The following is a 22,445-nucleotide window of genomic DNA, read 5'->3' on the forward strand; positions in this document are numbered from 1 at the left end:
TATCTATTCGTCAATACCACAATAAAGTGAGCTCCCATGAATTGGGGGTCACAAAGAAACATTTTATTTTAGGTTTTTGGGTCATTTGTATATCAATATTAATTATTCCAGACAGACATATGTGTATTTGTAGGTATATATAAGTTCGCGGGTAGTTAATGCAGATAGATATATTTGTGCATTAAACTAGCGGTATTTAATATACGTACTATATATGTACATATGTATACTTTTGTGCATGAAGTAAACCGGAAACATAGGTACAATCAATTTATATACGTGCATGGATATGTACAGTATTCGGTAATAGGCAGTTTGTTTGTTTAGGGTGAGAATAATATCTATTTCTGTAAACCTTTATATTCGAAGCGCGAGCTTCCGGTATTCGGGTTGTTCTATAATTTTGCTATGTCGAGCGAGACCACAATTCATACGAATTAGTCATTAAATCACGTTTAGGAGGGGTATAAGGTCTTCTCCTGTGCTTAGATTCGAATCCTAGGAAAGGATTCAGATTTCTTTTTTAATTTATTTAAATTAAATTAAAGATAGTCGAGAAGCATATTTTATCATTTTACGAGAGGTGTGTCGTTGAGGCGTCCTAGATATTCAGACTGAAAATCTTTACATTCGAACATGAGTTTGTTGCAAAATTTCTAGATACCTAATGAAGTTCGCCTCGATGTTAGCCTGAATGTAGAGGTCATATGTCCGCATGCGGCTTGATCTGAATATCACGAGAGTAATCATAGGGTAATCAGTACCAGAATATAGCTTGACGTTATCTAAGTACATATTGCACTTAGCGAGTAGTCTGTATCTATGGTATTTGTCAAGCCTGCAGTACCAACCGCTTTGTGTCACGCCAAGTATTCATTTTTATATTGCTTCGATTCCAGTCGCCGCATTGAATTGAATTCAATGAATTATGAATTGCATTTTTTCACCATAGCATAGTCTGTTATTTTATTACCCCATTTTCAATTTACTGTATCCCATACCGACTCCCCATCCATAAAAATTAACATAATTAAATTTATTATAATTAATTAATTTCAATTTCAAAAATATTAGGGGAAGACGGCTTTACCGTTTCTTACCAGGACAAAGGCAATGCGTCAGACGCCGCCTCACCTCTGCCCTGGGAGCAGCGTGACGGAAGCAGCTCGCAATTGTTAAATGGTCCTTTATATAAATCGCAGAACACGACATGACTGCGGATTATATTGAGCGTAAATTGGCAAATACTTTGGGCCAAAGCTGGTCCAGAGCTGAACCTTTAGTCTTTAAATAGAAGAAACTGTAACGCCATCTTTCCGCCTAATATTTTTGAAGCTGCCCTGAACGAGGGGTCCGTAGACCAAAAAACGAAGGAGTCCGACATCAAGTGGATGCGGATTTTGGACCTCACAATCCTTAAAAAAAAGTCAATTTCAATATTCAAGGTAATTCCACTTTAAAATTATTATCAAAAACTCTGTAATAATAACATCCCGGTAAATCAAAATTCTACATTGTAATTATCAAATTACATAAACTGAAATCGATCAGTGACATTATGTTCTTGCTATAAATGCTTGCATGGAAAGCATTTTTGCTAGGGGGTCCATGTGAAGCATTAGAAAAATTAAATCCGAGCGAAGCCTTTAACAGACTTTTGATGTTATCTCGGCGGATGTTGAATTCCTGATTCAGTGTCAGTGTCAGCTAGAAACTGATAAAAGGAGGACCAGCAAATCTTCTAGCCGGACCTGGTATTGAGCTTTAGGTTTGAGGACAAGGAAGAAGGTGGAGTAGAAAATCATCATTATTAGTTCACATGTGAGTAGTTTTATAGTTAGTGGTGATGGAAAAACAGAGTAGATAGAGAATTGAAACGATTTCCACCTGAAGCAGGAAGTTTCGGGATGCAATGAATTGCGCTCAGACTTGGAAATACACCAAGTAATTCCTTTCGTCGTTTGCGTTAAGTTTGTATTTAGGAACTAATAATAATAATAATATTCGTTGGTGCAACAATCCATATTGGATCAGGGCCTTGAAGTGTGTTAAAGCACTTCATTCAAGACCGTAACGGTACACTACGGTAGTATACTGTAGGAGGCAATGTGGTCAGCATTGCGCCCGCCCGAGATTATTACCCTGATTTCACACAGGTACTCATTCACAGCTGAGTCGACTGGTACGACTGGTTGAATCGCGAGCTTTCGTACGACAGCCTTGTGCTTTAACCACTCAGATATCCGGACACATTCAGTGATTATGAAAGGGGGTTCAGCGCAATATAAATTCAGTGAAAAATCATTGAATCTCTTTGGAAAATACATGCTCTTATAGGGATAGGCTCTGATATGTTGTTACCAACGGATGAGTGTATTCTTTTTTACTGTTGCTAAAAACTGATCTATGATATAATTCCCAATTAACGGAAGAAGAATTACAATTTCCGATTTATTTCAAAGTTGTGTTTCAGATTCTCGCAAAACCTCCACGACCTACAAAGGGTTTCTGGCGTCGACCTTATTACGGGCAAAAAGGTCCCATAAAATCCCCGGATCCTATCTCGCCAGGAGGAGTATCAAAGAGACCACTTCAAGATAGTGCCCTAAGGCCTAGTTGCCTCTTTATTTTCTAAAAATGTGGCCAGACTTACATTTTAATACTAGTATTGCTGCAAAAGAAGCTTCACTCCAGGTAAATCAGCAACAGATCAGATTTTCCCTTTGCGGCAAGCGATGGAAAAACTATTGGACTATGGACAACAGTTGTACCATCTGTTCATCAACTTTGAAGCTGCCTATGATAGCATAGCCAGGGTAAAACTGTACACGGCCATGAGAGAATTCGGTATCCCGACGAAATTAATAAGACTGACTTGGCTAACCCTGACCAATGTGCGAGGCCTGATAAAAGCAGCAGGTTCGCTCTCAAGACCATTCGACATCAACAACGGTCTACGACAAGGGGATGCCTTACCATGCGTCGTCTTTAACCTGGCCCTCGAGATTTTGTTAATAATAATAGGATTTCCTCCAAACTTGTCAGCATGGTGCTTCATATTAAACTGTCATACTTTTCACGATTCAAAGGTGAACTTAACTTCGCAGTAAATTTTCTGAAAATGAAAAGTATTATGAGGCCTACATACCATGTACATAGTGCTTCCTGTTCACTCCTTAGTGGAGTATAGAGCATCCACACAGTCAGACTGTGCTTCAGTATCACTACCATCACACTTAGCGTGATAAGCTGACAGCAGCGAGACAAACACAAACACCCATGATGCATAAGATTCAAACCCAGAGCAGCGACTAAACTAAACTATCGCGCCATCGAAACATAACTTTTTTCAGGATTTTCGGTTGGATAGTTTCCGAGAACGGGTCCTTAAAGTAATTGACCCCTTTCGGACTCCCGTATTTCTCTTCTTTGCAACCAATGTCAAAAGTACCTTGCTTCGAAAGCACTAATCAAGATCTCTCATTTAATGCCCCACATGGTTATATTCCGTAGAAACAAATTTTTGCATCAGTCTTCTAGGTTGTTCATTCATTATGTTCAACGTCGAACAACGTAATTCACTGCATGTATAGGTTCAGTTCCAACCTTGCCTCCTGACAGTTGTTTCTGAGAAAAGTGCGTGTGACTTTCATACAAGCAAACAGTGAATCAATTTTAATAAGGTTTTATTTTCAACAAAACCTGAAAAAATAGTGAGTTCGTCTCTGTGGAATTTTGATCCAACTTGGCTACTTAGGTGTGTATTGATTTTCACTAATAACCGACAGTATGAATTTGAACAGGGTGGGAAATCAAGTAATCGCTTTTGTGACATGTACTCTTTAGTCAGAAGGTAGGTAATTTGGCAGTGTTCCGACCAATACTGGTAAAGTTTTTATATCAGGAATTCCGCATTCGATTCAGACTTGGTTTCTTACGTTCTCTGTGCTGTTTATGGTTCATTGAATCTACTCCTCACGTCCTCGAAATCCATGCCTGGTGATAGTACGTTGGCGAATATCTTGGTGGTATCCGTACAGTGAAAATTTTCTTTTAGGCAGGTAACTCCAAACACCACCCTAATACTGTCCCAAAATGATCGGGAGAGTATTATGGTGGTCGGTGCCCTAGAGTCTTCTTTTTTTTTATGGATGGAGGTGGAAATCTTAGAAAGACGCTGCTGCGCCAGGTTACAGCAATGTGTGGGATTCGCACCCACTAAAACCACCCCCACTTTTCCGCCCCTCCCCGCGGGACCACCGTGAAGTATTACTTCGCGGGGGAGGCTTTGGTTCGCTATACCGGCTCGTCCATGTCACGTCTCTGTCGCGCCGCCTTCCGAGCTCGATCCAACTCCAGTAGATTTGTCTGCACCACGGCTACTGCCTCATTTACCGCCATCCAGTTTTCCTCCGACTTCAGCATCTCTTCCACCAGGTTCGAGGGCTCGATGTCCGCCCCTAAGATGCTGTTCAACGTCCTTTTCTGCTGCAGAAATGTGGGACAATGGAACATAACGTGGTCCGGGTCCTCGGGTGTAGCACCGCATTCAGGACAGTTGGGAGACTCGTGCAACTCGAAGCAATGTAAGTACTTTCTATAGCCACCGTGCCCCGTAAGGAACTGTGTCAGGTGGTAATTCAATTCTCCGTGCTTTCGCTCGACCCATTTCTCGCACCAGAGTCTTTGTGCTTTGTGCCAGGCAGGATTTGGGCACTGTAATGCCGATATATTATCGGGATTTCAAAAGTGTCCACGATAAGTGTGAAGAGAAATGCGAAACGAAGCCTATATTTGATATTGATTAATTGCTAAAACAGTATGAGAAAGGAGTTGAGAAGAATTTGAGCGAGTAATACATCGAGTAGCATTTGCTGATATTTGATAATTATAGTATTAATGGAAGTTGCTATTGCGCCCCTTTGGTCGTGATGGTGTAGCAATGGAATATCGTCCAATCCTAGAGCTTGTAGGAATTTTAGGGTGCTGGTGTTTTAATCTTTCATCTAGCATTAAGTATTTTCTCTCTTTAGATGCAGTATCGTACTTTGTGCAAGTATAGAGGGTTCATAGTCGTTTCGGCTACTTCATTATTTTTTAACTCAATATGTTTTTGGAATTAATGTTTATTATTTGATTCGATTGATTGGAAGCTTCAAATACATTTAAATTTTAAAAATAAAATAGTATATTATCAACATAATCTCATGCTATTGCCGATGAGACAAAATTCTCATAACCATTGGGTTGGGGTGACTTTTCAGTCTGGCTAAGTGCGGAACACTCAATTTCTCCCACTATGGTCCTGGTCTTTATAGAGATCGACGTTGGCGAAATACCAGGGAGCACCGGATATACATGTTAGAATTTTAGACTAAGGTAGGCTGATGTTAGACGGTTTGGCTAAGCCCCATAGTTGAATTTCACAGGTTCGCACAGGCTTAAGCACCAATTTGTAAATCAGCAACTTACAGTTCAGAGAAAGTGGTGATTTTTTTTACTGAGAATATCCTTGTATTTAAGCTGGAATTTCCGTTTCGTTAAATACGATATTGATGGATTATGGAAACAAACGGGGAGTAGACGTTGGATTTTATTAATAAGCCGTGCGTGCCGAATGTTGTCGAATGATTGGGCCACATTTAGAAATACTGTTGTACGATATTTTCTGCCTTCGTGAGCATTGTTTATTTCTGTTATAATCTATTGTATTGTACTGTTTCCATGATCCTAATTAGTGATCAGGTATAGTGTTGCTTTCTGCTAGGGTGGCAATAACTTCTGGAGTAGTATTTTTAAGGTTTTTTGTGAGACCAAACCTTATTAGAATCGATTCGACGTCTGTCTGTTTTTCACACCCGATTTATTTGGAAACGGCTAGACCGATTGTCACGAAAAAGCGTTTGGTGGGTTGTCCCCTTTACATACAGTAAGTGGCGCCATTTTGAATTAAGTTTAAGGGGGCACCCCATACATGTGAGTGGAGGGTGTAAATTTTTTTTCACACAATATGGCCAGGCGGGGTATCAACTGAAAGGGCTGGATGAGTACTTTTCGAAACTGGTCCCATATTTGTTATCGGGTGAAACATAGGGAAGTTAGGGTTGAAAATATGACCACGAAGAAATGTAACAGGTTTCGTTCTCAGAACCTATCCAACCAAAAAATCTGAAAAAATCACAATGGTGTATGTAAACGAAATACATCCCATTGCGATACCTTCACAAATAAAGTTAATAATAGTATATCACCATGTTCTAGAAATTTAGCTGGGAATCCCGCCCCTTAACCTAGAAGTTCAAAATTTGACACTTGCATAAGGAATAGCATAAGGTATAACTTTGGGAAGCTTGAAGGAAATCCAACTATTATTAACAAAGTTAGAGAAGGTGAAACTTTTACATTTTGTGTGAATTTCGTGTATTGTAAAACTTGTATCACGTCATCATACACGCTAATACCACAACAAAGTGAACTCGCGAGGATGGGAGGTCGCAGGGAAACATGTAGTTTTGGTTTTTTAATCATTTATATAGTTCTTACCGAGGACTCTCTGAACGTTTATCTATTAATCTTTTAAGCTGCTTTCCACAACGAATAATCAAGGAATTCAGGAATAGGTAGCCCGCCCAGGAGTACCAATTTAAGTCATATTGTGATATCATTGAGTCTGCTTCCTGCTTGAGAAGACCTACGCAGTTGCCATTTTCTTAGTGCTCGTCTTTTATCCTGCAAAAGTTTCAACATTCTCGTTGAATAGACTTTTTTGAACTTGTTTTTTTTCGAAACATTTCGTGTTGCTACAGAGGCGGCTTCCAGTAACATTTTGTTGAAACGTTCAAGCACTTCATCGATGTCGGATTTACTAGCACTATTGCTTTTTTACTATTTGATTGTGTGTCAATTGGTGTATTTGTTCCTCAGTCCAGATTGACAGTTATTGTACTTAAGCTTATTTCGCACCGTGATAATTACGGGCGAGTGGTCTGACGATAGCTCGTAAATTGTTTTCGGTATTGTGCATTGGCATGGGACTCCTTTTGAGACCCCAAAGTCGATTAGGTCTGGAATTTCGTTGTTATTAGTCGGATAGTAAGTAGGACGACCTCCTGATATATGGTCAAGCTTGCTGCCTAAGACTGCCTTATACATATTTTTGCCTTCAGGGCTAACCTTGAACTTTTTGCATTGAAATCTCCAGCAGGTGAAGCAATAATGCTTTGAACTATCAGCGGTTTGCCTTGGCGTTGGTTTTTCACTACATGAGTAAATCACACTCCAAGATGAATATATGGGGCTTGGTCATTTAACGGAGTTCGTGTTTTAACCACAGAGTTCATTTGTTGTTGCTCTCATCTTTGAACAGACCTCTATAATTGTCCACATTTTCTGGTGGAAGCATCTGTATTATTTTTGGTGCATAGAATTGTTTTGTGGAATTCCCCGCATGGTGTGGCCAAATTCTTGGCAGTTCATACATTTATATGCTTCTTCCACTGTGAATCTCCTGTGCAAGAGATATCGAAGATTTTATATCGGGTGAACTTCTCTTTCTCTCAATTGGCGAGCGTCTGGCCTAACCTAATATGAGCTGGAACCCAGGAAATCCAGATTTTAAGCGCATTTAATTTATGAAAGCGTTCCCACCTTGTTGAACTAAGATTACCATTATGTAGAAAATCATTGATCTTATTGTTATGGTTTCCATTCAGCGCACTATTTTCGGGGTGTACACATGCATATTTGTGACTTGTGTTTCCAGAGAAGCTTTTAATCTAGGGCAATCCCCAAATATTTGACTTCTTTGCCTTGTTTAATTCCTATGTCCTGCAGTCTAATAACTTTCATATGATGGGTTGGATGGGTTGGCAATAATTTCAGTCCTAGTAATTTTCAATTCTAATTCCAATTCCTATGTGATTTCTTCATATCTGTCTCCATAGATTGTATACTAGCGGTGATAGTTCTATCTACTGTTGCTTTACGCCGTTAGTACATTTATTTCCGAGGGCTACATTGCCCTACCACCGGGATCCTTGAAGGATTTCTACGCCCCAGTCGCCAACGATTATTATCATTATTCGTAGAACATTATGGCACTAAAGTATCTAAGCTACATAAATAGCAAACAGACTAATTGAGGTTATATAGGTACAGACTATTTGCCTTCATAAGCGTAAAGCACTTACGGGCAGGTGTGGAATAAGGGAAGTCATCTGTAAACAAGTCGGTAAACCGGTCGCTGGACGGCTCAGATATGAAAAGTTTTGTATATTTCTTTTATAAAAAGCATTTCAGTGGACATTTGTCCCATTAAAACCTAGCCTGTAATGAATAATAATAATCGCTGGCGCAACAATCAGGGATTGGATCAGGGCCTTGAAGTCTGTTAGAGCGCTTCATTCAAGGCCGTAACGGTACACTATAGGCAATGTGGTCAGCATGCGCTCGAGTGAGAATTGAACCGCAACCTTGCGTATGACAGCACTCTGCTCTAACCACGCAACTTTCCGGACGCAATATATGCATATATTATGTGCGAATATTCACTTTCGCATGATATTGACATTAAAAGTCTTGAATTTTCACAGAACCGACAATTTTGACGTACTATAATTTTGTTAGTAATAGAGCGATTTCCCTCAAACTTGGTGCTTTATATTATATCCTACATTGCTGCGTGATCATAAGATGAACTTAAGGGATCAGTCAATGCAGTAAATAACTGGAAATTATAGTAATATGTTATTATTAACTTTATTTGAACAGATATCGGTGTGGAGGATATTTCGGAACCAAGGCACCATATAGTGGCGGCCTTTTTATTTTTTTTTTTGAGATTTTTAGGTTGGATAGTTTCTGAGAATGGATCCGTTAAAGAAATGATCTCTTTCGATCACTTTTAATCCCTTTTATGCTAAATAACATAGACTCATGCATTCGATTAGGTAAAATGTTAATCTATAACGCATCTCGGTGTGCTATCGCACGGCACAAGTTGTTTAGAAGAGGTTCCTCTTCGTGTTGGTTGGAAATGAGGGCACTTGAATTGGTCTTGAAAATCATTTAAAATCATAATTCTTAGTAAGTTAGGAAGGAATTAAATGATTACTGGAACCGAGCTAGAATCAACTGATATTGGAAACCATTTGAAAAATAGGGGCGGATACTGTAAATGAAGCGACAAGAGTAGCATCTGTTAGCAATCTACATTGACTTCTGTTATTGCATCTGAGGAGGTCATTTGACCGAAAATGCCTTTTGATTATGAAAGCACTGAATGAAGATGAAATCAAGTTTTCGCTACATCGCATTTAATTTTTCAATCTGTTTCAAGGATGAGACTTTCTGATAAGAGGGCTTTTTATTATTCCGTTTTTGGATTGGTTGATATTATGTTCTTTTTGTAAGCTTCCTTCTCCATAGGGTCAGGGCTGTCAAAATTGGGGAACAAAATAAATTGTTTATTTATGAATCACTGATATAATTTATTCATCGTTTCATGAACGAGACGCCCAATGTACACAAAATTTTAATTGTCAGACATAGACCGTCTACGATAAGTGGTCAATCTTTTGTTTCTATCAAATTATTACGTGCTCCCGCCGATTAAATGGTTGATAAGGGGTAATCAGTTCACCTTTTAACACTTTAGTTATTATTATGTGTGGAACTCGGCATAGCTCAATTCTAAGCCCTCTTAGAAACAATCCAATCGCGCACCACGCATATCAGTTCGCCCGAGGGAGTGTTAAAGTACAACAATCCGGATATTATTAATAAACGTTTGTTAGTCATAATGTTAACAGTATTCGGTAGTTTAAAAGCAGCTTCAATTTGAATCGATTTAAACACTTTCAATTACACCGCATGCTAGCGAGGACGGAGTTCTGATCACAATTGAAATTTCTAAAACAGTAAATTGCCTGGAAATTAATTAAATTAGGTGAAACAGTGATTTGTTTCGTGAGTGATACTGTGACTTACCCCGTTCTGTTACTTCTTCTAAGTTGCGTTTGTAATTCCGTCCTCCTTTACTTTGAAGGAAATTCGGCCGATAAAAGAATTATCAAGAAAATTCGCTCTCAAATTAGCTTCAATTTCTCTCGTTTCGTGATTAGGCCATTGTCCCAAATAGTGAAATGTTTTAAGTTTATTATGCTATGTACGAGAATTTGATTACGATAATTCATTGATTTTCAATTAAGTGTGAAAATATCTTAATGAACGCATCACACACCTTCCACTCATGTAAGTTTTTAATTCGTCCGCTTCAATATTATTACCTTATTTTCATACCATTGTCAACAAGCTCGCTAGAATGTAAGCCAAATATCTATAGCCTTTTCTCATACAGGCAGATCACACGATTTTAGAATTATATGAATTAGAAAAGTTGATTGTCATTCTGCGTAAACCAGCATTACTGAAATGGCTGGCCTTGTAATGATTTCAGATTCCGATGTATCAGTTTTACCCAGTCTGATTCGTGCGCTTGGAAGGTGTTCTGTTCTGTGAACACTGAATAAATAGTCACACGATGTCATGAGATAATTGACTGGTCGTTCAATTCAATTGCAGGTTTGTGGTAAAGCTGCTATGCCGTGGTGAAGCGATGAGTTTTTATTGGGTTGATGCATAACTATCGCAGAAACAGTTTTCGAATTCATTCAATATAATTTTTAAATTTACAAATACCCGTTCCCTTCCTGACAGAAGTTTCTTTTTGTTATGCCAGAATTTTACAGAAAGCAAAACCTTAACCCTTGATTGGCAAGGACTCCTAACGACTGTGAAACATGGTTACGCTCATCATTGTCTTTTTCGGTAACGACCCTGAATTCTTTGAGTGAAAGTTTGCTCGGATTTTTTGGGTAACTTCGGAACCTTACCAGAAAAGTGAAATCTATTGCATATCTGAAAATTGCCGCCATTTTTCAATATGTAACTTATTCGTTATCACTTTTGCTATTTTATCATTCTCTATCTAGCATTAATATTTTATCTGTTCGACAACGTTATGTAATGTAATGAAATGATGGCAGGACGTGAGAGGGGTCGAAGGATTATACGAGTCCCATTACGTCAATTACGACAGCAGAGCTATAGCACCCTTCCGAAATTGGCGAATTGCGACATGAAGTGCAGCTCTACAGAAATGTTCACCTATACATGCTTGTATTCCGCTAAGATAACTACCATAATTCGAGAATGTGGGCAAGAATCCTGACACTTTTACATTTCAGCGGCATCATTTCAATAAAAATCCAATGGCGATAAGGTAGCGAATCATTGAGAGAGAAAGCTACTACGAAATCTGTAGAATAAACTAATAAAAAGGTGAAAATCCAGAGTGAATCATAGTTCCGCTTGTGATGTGCTATGGAACGAGGTCTTTATTCTAAGTGTGTAAAATCCTGTTAATAGTTAGAAGCCAGGAGAGAGTGGCACCGACCTTCAAAAACAGAAGAATCAAGCAGAACATTTCAGGCACGAGCGTTTTTCTGGATTTTTTGTTTAAGGATATGTATTTTGGTGCCCGGTTTCCCCATTTGTACATGGTTTGTTGTTGACCTGATGTGATAGTGACACTTTAGGGGAGGAATTTCACGCGAAAGATAATAATTTCATTAATAACAGTACGATTTTCAACAAACTTTCTAGTGTGATATTTTATTCAACAACCTAAATTAGTACTATAATTCCAAGATGGAGTTAAAAGAGGTTTTACAGTATATTTACAAAAAAGTCATGTGTTAGTATTAATTATATTTGGATGTATTTTTCGGAACTGATGATTTATTTCCAGATTTTCAGCCTCTCAGAATGGCTCCTTCAAATAAGTGACTATTTGCTAACCTCGTACTCCCTCTTGACCCTTATTGACAAAATCAGTACTGCTGAAAGCCTTGACAATAGTTAAAACAAATCTGACATTGTAAGACTTTATTCACTACACGTGCGGGCGTTTACATTTCCAATATTTCCACAAAATTTCGCTTGAACAGGTATAATCGTTTTTGGGAGAGTGCGTGTGATATGCAGGCAGACAGTCAATGGACCGATTTTAATAAGGTTAAATCTTGAAAATAGCTGTAATTTGGAAAGTAAAAGAATCATAAGTATTGGTATTTGATGTTTTGAGTAAAACAAAATCTTATAAAAATCGGTTTACTGTCTACCAATCTGGCTTTCTGTCTGTCACACGAACTATGGAATTGCTGTCATTGAAATGAAGTAGTAAGTGGAATCCACGTACATGATGCTCAATTCTAAGATTTGATGGAAAAGGGGAGAGTATGGGGCTAGAAACAGGAAATTTATTTCACGGACCCATTTCCAGAAACTATTCAACCGAAAAATCTAAAAAAAAATCACGATGCTGCCACTAAACATAAACACTGTAACTGACCTTTAAATACTCAATATATCATTATCCGCATAAATAATAACTTTGCGTTAAAACGCATCATCGCTGTGATGCGGGCCTTTGGATGTTGCCTTCAGCCCATCCTTAGGTTGGTCGCCCCTCGGTCCGGTTGGGCGGGAAGAGGGTCCGTGGGCTTTTTGAACTATATATTATATGTGACATGAACCTCTTTATCATCCACTCCTACTACGAGATAAGAACAGCTGGGGTGGGTTCGACATCTTGCCGCCTCTTTTGGACCAGAGATTCGTAATGCATTTTCCGCAATACACGCACGCCACTGTTGAGCTAGCATAAACCAATACTTCTTTATTTCTTGTAGCGACACAATCCCATTAGGGGCAATAGTTTCGGTACTCGCCGAGGCACCCTTCTTCACCATCCTCTAAGTTCTCCGTTGAGGTTCGGGACGGACTCCAAAGAGTGTGAATTTTCAGAAATGGATCCTTTGCATAGGCCAGATATTCCCAGTCTCTATGCATCTCAAGCAACTCCGATAATTCTACCTCAAATCAATGATGAGACAGACAGACCTATCTGGAAAACATCCAATGGCAGATATGGACTATTATTATCTATTATCTGCTTCGTGACGTCGGAGGTAGGAGCATAGTGGACGTGGCGGCACAACATCATCACCGACATCACAGTCGACTCGCTACATCCTTATTTTTATAGCGAAGAGTATGCGAGTTCCTTGCATGCAGTTGTTTGGAATGAGACTGACTCCACTTGATTTGAAAGATCGACCTTTCAACACTTTGAGTGGGGCCAGAGCTAATAGATGAATGGAAGTCGAAAGCAAGGCACGGTAAAGAAGTTAGTTGTCTCTGGCAGCTATTTGTCGATTTTCATTTGTCGAACATATGGCTGTATGCTGGGGATCTTTTTGCTGAGATGAAAATAATTATGTGTGCCTTTCAGGAAGGCGTGGTTACCACTGGAATTTATAAAAAGCTCATAATGAAGAAATGGGTGGAAAATGACCAGTGGAGAAAGCGTGGTTCGGCGATAGAGACGTTGGCCCATCACTTTTCTGGCTGGAACGTTATGGCGACGGTACAAGGAGGGATAATGCTGTATGTGGGGTGATTCATAAAAACCGATATGACCCGCAACTATTACTCGGTAGTTCTGTTTACAATAAGTATTGCCATCGGCAAGTTCTAGGTGTCCTGTTAGTTGACAAGGCGGGTCGCTCCGCGTATATTATTGATGTTACCCATAATATCAACGTTGAAAGGGATTACGTGAGGAAGAAGCTGAAATAAGAGCTGCTGGTTTGGCAAATCAAAGAAATTTGGCATCTCGGGAGGGTGGTTTTAGTTTTCATAATATTGTCAGCTACAGGTATTGAACCTGAAAATGGCCTGGGGTTCTCAGACAGTTTGCATATATGCTCGATGTTGTGGGGGCTCTCGACGGAATCTCTCACTAATGCATCACCGGGCACCACCGCCAGAGCCCTTTTGTCGTTTAAGCAGGTAGAATCGTTCGAGCCTAACTGCTTGGTACTTAGTCCTAGTGTTAGATAAAATCCGCCATCTACCGAGATTGTGGTAACTGGGTTATATGATTATGTTTTTTAGAAACTGCGTTCAGTATAGTCGGAAATCTGGGCTTTAATATGGAATATGATACTACCAAGCTTTGCTGAAATGGCACTGCTACTAACAAAGTTATGTCATTTTTCTTCAGCCTTTGTCCCGTTCACAACTGGGGTCGATACATCGATCACAAAGAACACCAGTTATGGAACGTCACTTCATTCAGGTTGCGCTCGTGACTGAAGCAATTTCATTACGCAGCTCTTCTTTGGTTTTTAAATGAGACAATCATTCCATTTTTGAAGAAATTGTTGGAGATTAGACGCCCGGAAAACATTATTTGCATAAAATAGTATATAGGGCGCTGGACGTTAGATGTCCCGTGTACAGTGCGCATAACAAGAACAAAGAGGAGTCGTGAGAGGGCGCTCCCTAAATGAACACCGACAGAAACACGAAACAGTTTTGATACGGAAGCCATACTTCGAACTTTGCTTTTCGGAGCATGGTAGAACAACCAGATGAGTCGTCTGGCACACGGCCAAACACTTTCTCTAGATCCAGAAATGCAATGCAAAGAGGGCGATGCTTCTCACGGTGTTTCTCCATAAGTTACCGGGCAGCGTGTATTACGTCAGTAGTTCCGCAGTTTTTGACAAATCCGGCTTGATTGACGGTTATTCCAAACATTTCGCGAATACGGTTGTCAAGAATGCGTTCGAAAATCTTCATGGTGTGGGAAAATACCAGGATCGCACGGTAATTTGAATATTCTGCTGGAGTACCTTTCTTATTCCATATTGGAAATGTGGGGAAAACACAACACAACACAAAGCCTTTAATACCCTGAGGCGTCCAACTTCCTTTTTGCACGCTTTTGTCTTTTTAGGGTTTTGTTGAAAACATTTTATTAAAATCGATTCATTGTCTGGCTACAGTTCCAGGGTAAAATGTGGATTGGTACCCACGATGGAGCATAAAATCTTAGTCCCAGGGTGAAATATGCATTGATACCCATGATGGATCATGAAACCTTGGAACCTGCTGTACCAACATCAAGAGCTCTACTACCAAACCCTATCTCCACCTCCAAGTGGTGCCCGCTGGGAGCTCTTTCCTAAAGAAAAGCTGCAGACGGAGAAAGCGAGTCTCCCGCGCCTGAAAACGGGACAAATTGCGCCAAATGGTCCTCCAGGTTGAGGATTGGGTAGGGTTCACAACTCAACATGGAAAATAACTTGTTATGAAACCACAAAAAGAGTTCCTTATTAAGGCAGGCCCAGATCGGATACCGGTTGTCGCGCCGTTTATGATGATGATATTCATCAAATTCGACAGAAGTGACTCTTTCGGGAACCATCATATATTCGAGCCGATATAGCATATCTAGGATACACTTCACAGACGGAAAAAGGAAGCCTGGGAGAACCAACAAGTCTGTGAACTAGAAAAGTACAGGGAGCAACCGCACCAGGCGCGGAAGTTTTACCAACAAGTCAGCAGGATGAAGCATTATACACCTCGATGCTCATCCTGCCGAGACAAAGAGGGAAATCTGATTTCCGAAAGAATGGGCATATTAGAGCGATGGGTTGAGTACTTTGATGAGCTACTGAACAACCAGAACATCGGCGAGTTGGAGGTCCCGCCAACTGAAGACGACGGACAAATACTGCCACCACCAAGTTTAGGAGAAACAGTCTGTGCAATTCATCGGCTAAAAAATCATAAGTCGCCAGGAGCCGATGGAATTACAGCCGAATTGGTTAAATATGGAGGCGACCAGTTACACCAAGTGGTTCATCAACTTGTGCTCAAGGTATGGGACAGCGAATCAATGCCTGACGATTGGCAGCGAGGCATAATCTGTCTCATACATAAAAAGGGAGATATCACACAGTGCAGCAATTATAGAGGTATCACGTTGCTGAGTACCATCTATAAGATATTCTCCACTATCTTGCTAGGCCGGATAGCCCCATACGCCCAGAACATCATTGGCCCATACCAAAGAGGCTTCACTCCAGGCAAATCAGCAACAGATCAGATTTTCTCTCTGCGGCAGGCGATGGAAAAACTGTTAGAATATGGACAACAGTTGCACCATCTGTTCATCGACTTTAAAGCCGCCTATGATAGCATAGCCAGGGTAAAACTGTACACGGCCATGAGAGAATTCGGTATCCCGACGAAATTAATAAGACTGACTAGGCTGACCCTGACCAATGTGCGAGGCCAGATAAAAGCAGCAGGATCACTCTCAAGACCATTCGACATCAACAACGGTCTACGACAAGGGGATGCGCTATCATGCGTCCTCTTTAACCTGGCCCTCGAGAAGGTGATCCGTGATGCTGAGGTGAATGCAAGAGGTACGATCCTCTTCAAGTCCACCCAATTACTGGCCTATGCTGACGATATCGACATCATGGGAAGAACCACCCGAGGCGTTCAAACTGCCTTCATCCAGATCGAGCAGGCGGCGCGAGATCTTGGGCTGCACATCAATGAAGGCAAGACAAAATACATGGTGGCAACGTCAGCACCGAAGACGAATCAACCAACAACATCAAACCGCACTGGTCAAACACAAGCACGAACAAGAATAAGGATAGGAGAATACAACTTTGAGACCGTTGACAATTTCTCCTATCTAGGGTCGAAGATCACAACCGATAACAACTACGATGATGAAATCCGCGCACGGTTGTTGTCAGCCAACAGAGCCTACTTCAGCTTACAAAGACTGTTCCGCTCGAAACGTCTCACCATAGGATCAAAGCTCTTACTGTACAAGACTATGATCTTGCCAGTCCTCATGTATTCCTCGGAAACTTGGGTTCTTAGCAAGAAAAATTGCGAACTCTTGGCCGCGTTCGAGAGAAGAATCCTCCGAAGAATTTTTGGCCCCCTACATGAGGATGGACGATTCCGTAGCCTACACAATGACGAAATCTATGAGCGATACCATGACCGTCCGGTTGTGGATAAAATCCGGCTCAATAGGTTACGGTGGGCGGGTCACTTAATCCGTATGGATGAAGATGATCCCACCCGGAAAGTCTATAAGGGCAATATCTATGGTAGGAAAAGAAGACGAGGCAGACCCTGCCTAAGATGGAGCGATGGCGTGGGCCAGGACGCCAGACAGCTTTTAGGGATATCGAATTGGTGGACCTCGGCGCAAAACCGGGATGTCTGGAGTTCCTTATTAAGGCAGGCCTAGACCGGATACCGGTTGTTGCGCCCTTGATGATGATGAGGATACACTTCTAGTTCCACATACTGAATCTGTCCTGCAGAATTTTTCTGATTTAGACATGCTGTTTTCTTGGAATGAAGTGAAACTGTACGAGTAACAAAGTTGTCACTTTCAATGCGTACTACATAGTCAAAATTACCGTACAGTCCTGTAATGGGTATATTGTATTCATTTGTAAGTTCAAACTTCCCTGGCGAATACAACAACTAAATTGCGGAAAGACACTTTCAAAAAGAAACTGGAAAACTTATATCTAGTGTGGTGGTTGAAATTTGTGCTGACAACAGAATATTAAGATTTACTATTCACTTAATATTGCTTCATAAATCAGAACAGCTTTCTGAAAAGTTGAAGATATTATAAGCACAGACTTTTACAATGCACATACTCGTTCGTAGTCCCGTACAAATACAGTTGCCCCATTCTTTTTTTAATTAAATTAAGGAAAGGTTTACGTTTTGTAACACAAACTGTGGTCGCAAACATAAAATACGATGGGCGCATCTTTTGAAGTTTAGGGATTCATTACTGAATCATTAAAGCTGTTTGGGACCTTTGACTTTTCACTACTGTTTTTTGTGAAAGGTGTTGAGTGGAAAACTTGCTAATTAAAACAATTAATGGTGCTGAAACGTTGGTCGTCGTGAGATTCTTCAGTGCAAACAAACAAAGGTATGACTAAAAGGGTGTCTTAAGAAGCTAATTTACGTTTACAACCCATGAACATACGTGTATAAGTAATCAACTCCACATCAGATTTGAAAAGATTCTGGACTTTGGAAAGGCATATTTTGGAAGAAGACAACAATTTTGTTAACAAAGTCCACCACAATTATGATCACTGTTCAAAATCCACATTTTTTTGTTTTTATTATTTTCAGTAGCGCAGAAAAGTATTGCAATTTGTTTTTCAGAATTTTCAACTAAAACTTAATTAACACAGAGAATTAGCCTCTGTGATTTTCCTCTAAATCCTCTCCGGCTTGAAGAGGTATTCAAAATATTAATGCCCTCAATATCATGATTTTATTTTTCGTAAACCACTACGTACAAGGCACATTGAATTAAATTTTTGTGAAGAAAAGTTATGTTTAGATCCACTGCCTGAAGGAGTCTTACATCAATTCTCAAATGCCAAATGAAGATGATCATAAACCTCCAAGTGGAGCTTAGTGCGTCAACCACATTTATGGTAGATGCCATCGTTATTCACTTCTGGCAATATACTTTAATTTTCCTAAGATTTTTCGAGTATCTCTATGGGGCATTAAGGCTCCTCCATTTTTCAAAGCATATTAAAAATTCAGTTAGTCCCGAAAGCTTCTAATGGAGGCTTTTCACTTGATATTCTGAGAAAAATAAAAATAAAATTTATCCTAAATATGAAGAGCCCTTGCTTTAATTCAATATAAGGTTGCAAGGAAAACATGCCCTGATCCACCTTTTTAACAATAGGTTTAGCTCTTTCCGAATGTGGAGGATAAAAATACAAATTTGACTAATTTATTTAGATCTATGCGGGGTAGACAAATTACACTTTTTACGCCTTTGTAGATCTCTAGCAAACTTTTCGGTATGCATATTGTAGCCTATATTACATCATGATAACATCAGCGTTCACGAATATGCTGCAAAGCATCACCATCTGAAAGCGCAAAGGCGAAGTGCGAGATCCAGGAAACAGACGAAAGAGGAAGATCTTCTCTCATAAAAAAATTTCTTTAGCAAATGATGGAAAGCGAACCTTGAGGAGGCCAGGCAGCTGCTTTGACATGGAACACAGCTTTCTCCTCTCTCAGATTGGCTGCATATAGCCAAAACTACCATCCCAATTTTTTCCACGTGGTAGTTAATGCGGCAGTGTTCCGTTAAAGCCCCGCGACGATTTTAATGTCCCACCTCTTATGTGGGTTTAACGTGAGTATCTACCTTTTAAGCATAATCTTACAGTCACTTATGCGATACGCAGCTCCAATCTTTCTCTTTTTTGCGATATTTTTCAGTGCATCTGCCCATACTGGGGCTGCATACAGTAGTAGTCGACGGCTCGGCCTTGGGCCACCTATATTTGATAGCATTCTCGCAACCAGCGCTCCGATGTTATATGCCTTGGTTGCTGCACCCTCCACATGCAATCTGAAATTTAACCTCTGGTCAATCATTACAACTAAGTACTTAAGTGCAGGCTTGAAATAAATTGTTTGCGTTCCAACTTTGATTTTCATGGAAGTGCACTTTCTCTGCTTGGTAATAAGTACTACTTCCGTCTTATGCTCTGCGAGCTGTAACCAGGATTTAATCTCATAGACTGCTTCATTTGCATAAAGCTCGACTTCTTCGAAAAGGTGTGCAACAACCGTCACACCAATATCGTTCGCGAAACCAATGGAGGCCACACCAGTAGGAAGGTCTAACGTCAATACCCCGTTATACATAATAATCCACAAGAGTGGCAGACCCTTGTGGAACTCCGCATGTTTGGTATGATTTCCTTCCTTCATCTGAATCGCAAGCACAGAATCCTGTGGATCAGGAAGTCGGCAACGATACGCACCAGGTATTTCGTCACGCCTAAGGTGATTAGAGACTCAAGTATCTTGCTCCATCTAGCGGAATTGAAAGCACTCTTCACATTAAGTGTAAGCACTGTACAACATTTGCTCTCGTTAAGTGCGGTCTTATTTGTGTTAGCTACTAGGACAAGTGCATCCGTTGTTGACCTCCTCTTTCGAAAAGCGAACTGAGAGACCGCCTTCCATTTAGACAATTTGAATTAATCTGTTATAGATTACTCGTTCGAATAGTTTGCCAGTATTATTTAGAAGGCATATCGGCCTGTAGTGCGAAGCTTCACCCAAAGGTTTGTTTGGCTTGGGGACTAGTATTAATTTCTGCTTCTTGCATTGTGTAGGAAATGCTCCTTCTTTAAGACATGTGGTGAATGCCTCGGCAAACATATTTGGAGCTATTTTGTCTGCTGCCTTGAGAGCTTTATTCCATCCAAGCTAGGTGCTTTATTTCCAACAAATTTATCCGCAGCTTCGAGGACCTCCTTTTCACTTACCATGGGAACTTCGGCGGTGTCTATCTCGACAGTGGGAAGGTTAGCGGTACTCACATTCTGTGGGAAAAGATCTGTTGCTATTTCATTAAGCAGAGTAGGGCAAGAAATCGGTGGGGAGCATTTGCCTATAACTTCTGATATTATTGCTTTATAGGCGCCACCCCAGGGGTTCGTGTCAACTTCATTACACAGTCGCTTGAAGTGTTCGCTTTTACTTTTTATTATGGCCACATGTAATTTTTTTCGAGCGTTTTTGTATTCTTCATGTAATTGCTCGTATCCAGACCGGTTTCTATTTCGCTGCCTGCGCCTTCTGGCCTTGAGGCAGGCCTTGCGGCATTCTCCGATTACAGAATTCGACCAAAAGTTCGGAACTCTGTTCTGGGATACAACATACCTTGGCATGGATGCGTCACATGTTCGTCGCAACTTTTCACCAATCTGTAAAGCTTTATTTTCTGCGCTTTCTTCAAACGCTGTATTTTACTGCAGAGCTTCTTCGAAAATCTCCTCGTCAAATTTATTAGCTCCCCACCTTTCAACTCTCGTCCGAGACCATTTCATTCGTTTACCATGCTTGATTTAAAAAATGATGGCCTGGTGGTTGCTATGTGTATATTCTTCAGTGACATACCACTGCAGATCCTTAGCTAAAACATCGCTAACAAAAGTGACATTTATCACGGACCCAATTTCTCTCTTACGGAAAGTGTTCACGCATCCAGTGTTGCCAACTACAAGATTCAGACGAGAAAGAGCTTCGAGTAATATATGCACTCTTGCGTTCGTTTCTCTGCTGCCTGCCTGAAATCGCCAGCCACTATCTTAGGGCTATAGTTGCTTGCATCCAGTGCTAGCATCTCCACCAAAGAATGGAACTCCTCTGTCGTAAGGCTTGGAGCCGCATAACCGCTGTAAATAGACATTCCACCTATTTTTGCTCTAGTGAAGCCACTCTCGAGAATCTTCGTGGTTTCTTCTATGGGCCGATTTCCGCATGTCCATATCGCTGCTTTTCCGCTCTTATTCGCGAGCTCCACTCCACTTCTACATTTTTGTACTGCCCGCAGATAATAGCAACGTCGATTTGGTTTTCAAATATCGTCTGGGAGAGCAGATGCTGAGCCCTTGGCAATGGTGCAGGTTTAGCTGTAGGAACCTCATTTGCGCAAAGTGTCGATTGTCTTCCTATACACCGGACATGGGCTACTGCCTGTGATATGGGCGATGTCAATGTCGTTTATTTGCGTGCAGAACAGACAATTGGGATTTTCTTCGCATACTTTTGAAATGCGGCCTTTTTTCCCGCATTTACGACACAGGTCAGACCTATCGTGAACGATAGTACATTTTTTCATCACGTGCCCAAATTCTAAACACCTGTCTGTCTCTCTGTCTGTCTGTCACACCCGATTTATTCAGAAACGGCTTGACCGATTGTCACGAAAATTGGTAAGAATGTGTGATCTGTAGTTCCCTTTACATTCAGTGGCGCCATTTTTTGTTTAGTGAAAGGGGGCTACCCATACATGTGAATGGAGGGTGCAGAATATTTTTTCATAAAATGTGGGGTGAAAGATCTCAGTTAGTATTTTTCAAAACTGGTTCTATATTTGATATTGGGTGAAACATAGGGGAGTGAGGGCTTAAAATATGGCCATTACAAAGTGTAACAGGTCTCGTTCTCAGAACCTATCCAACGGAAAAATCTGAAAAAAATTAGAGTGGTGAATCTCTATGAAATCTAGGCCTCAAAATACATCCCGTTCCGATATTTGTACAAATAAAGTTAATAAGAGTATATTTGCACATTTTAGAAATTGACCCGGCAACCCCCTTTATGTTCATCCCAGAAGTACAAAATGGCATGGGTGTAACGAAGAACATAGTGCTCAATTTGGTCAAGTTTGAAAAAAATCCAACTATGATTAACAAAGTTATAGGGGGTGAAACTTTGCCATTTTTTGTAGATTTCGTGCACCCTACAACCTGCATGCATCATCATCACATATCAATTCGTCAATACCACAACGAAATGAGTTCTTATGAATGGGGTCGGAAACAATTATTTTGTTTTAGTTTTTTAGTCATTTGCATATGAACATCAGATAGATATATTTGTACATTAAACCAGCCGTATTT

The 22,445-nt window shown here is 40.4% G+C and overlaps 1 protein-coding gene and 1 long non-coding RNA gene across 4 annotated transcripts in view; one reads left to right on the plus strand and one right to left on the minus strand.

The window, feature by feature from the left end:
* The window catches only part of LOC119655429 (ATP-binding cassette sub-family G member 1), a 133,061-nt gene that overhangs the window by 68,987 nt on the left and 41,629 nt on the right, over positions 1–22,445 (plus strand). The window contains exon 1 of one of the 3 annotated variants that reach the window (XM_038061324.1): positions 9,925–10,251. The exons of the other annotated variants lie outside the window; for them this stretch is intronic. The gene's annotated coding sequence lies outside the window, so the exon portion shown is untranslated. Of the gene's footprint in view, positions 1–9,924; positions 10,252–22,445 lie in introns of those variants that run through there. 3 annotated transcript variants of the gene reach the window in all.
* LOC119655447 lies at positions 9,175–10,418 on the minus strand. The gene is made up of 3 exons (XR_005249913.1): positions 10,241–10,418; positions 9,988–10,161; positions 9,175–9,926 (listed from the first exon to the last, which is right to left on the minus strand). It is a non-coding gene; the product is annotated as an uncharacterized LOC119655447 (long non-coding RNA).

Source organism: Hermetia illucens, chromosome 1 (assembly GCF_905115235.1).
Source record: "Hermetia illucens chromosome 1, iHerIll2.2.curated.20191125, whole genome shotgun sequence".
Classification (NCBI taxonomy): Eukaryota; Metazoa; Arthropoda; class Insecta; order Diptera; family Stratiomyidae; genus Hermetia; species Hermetia illucens.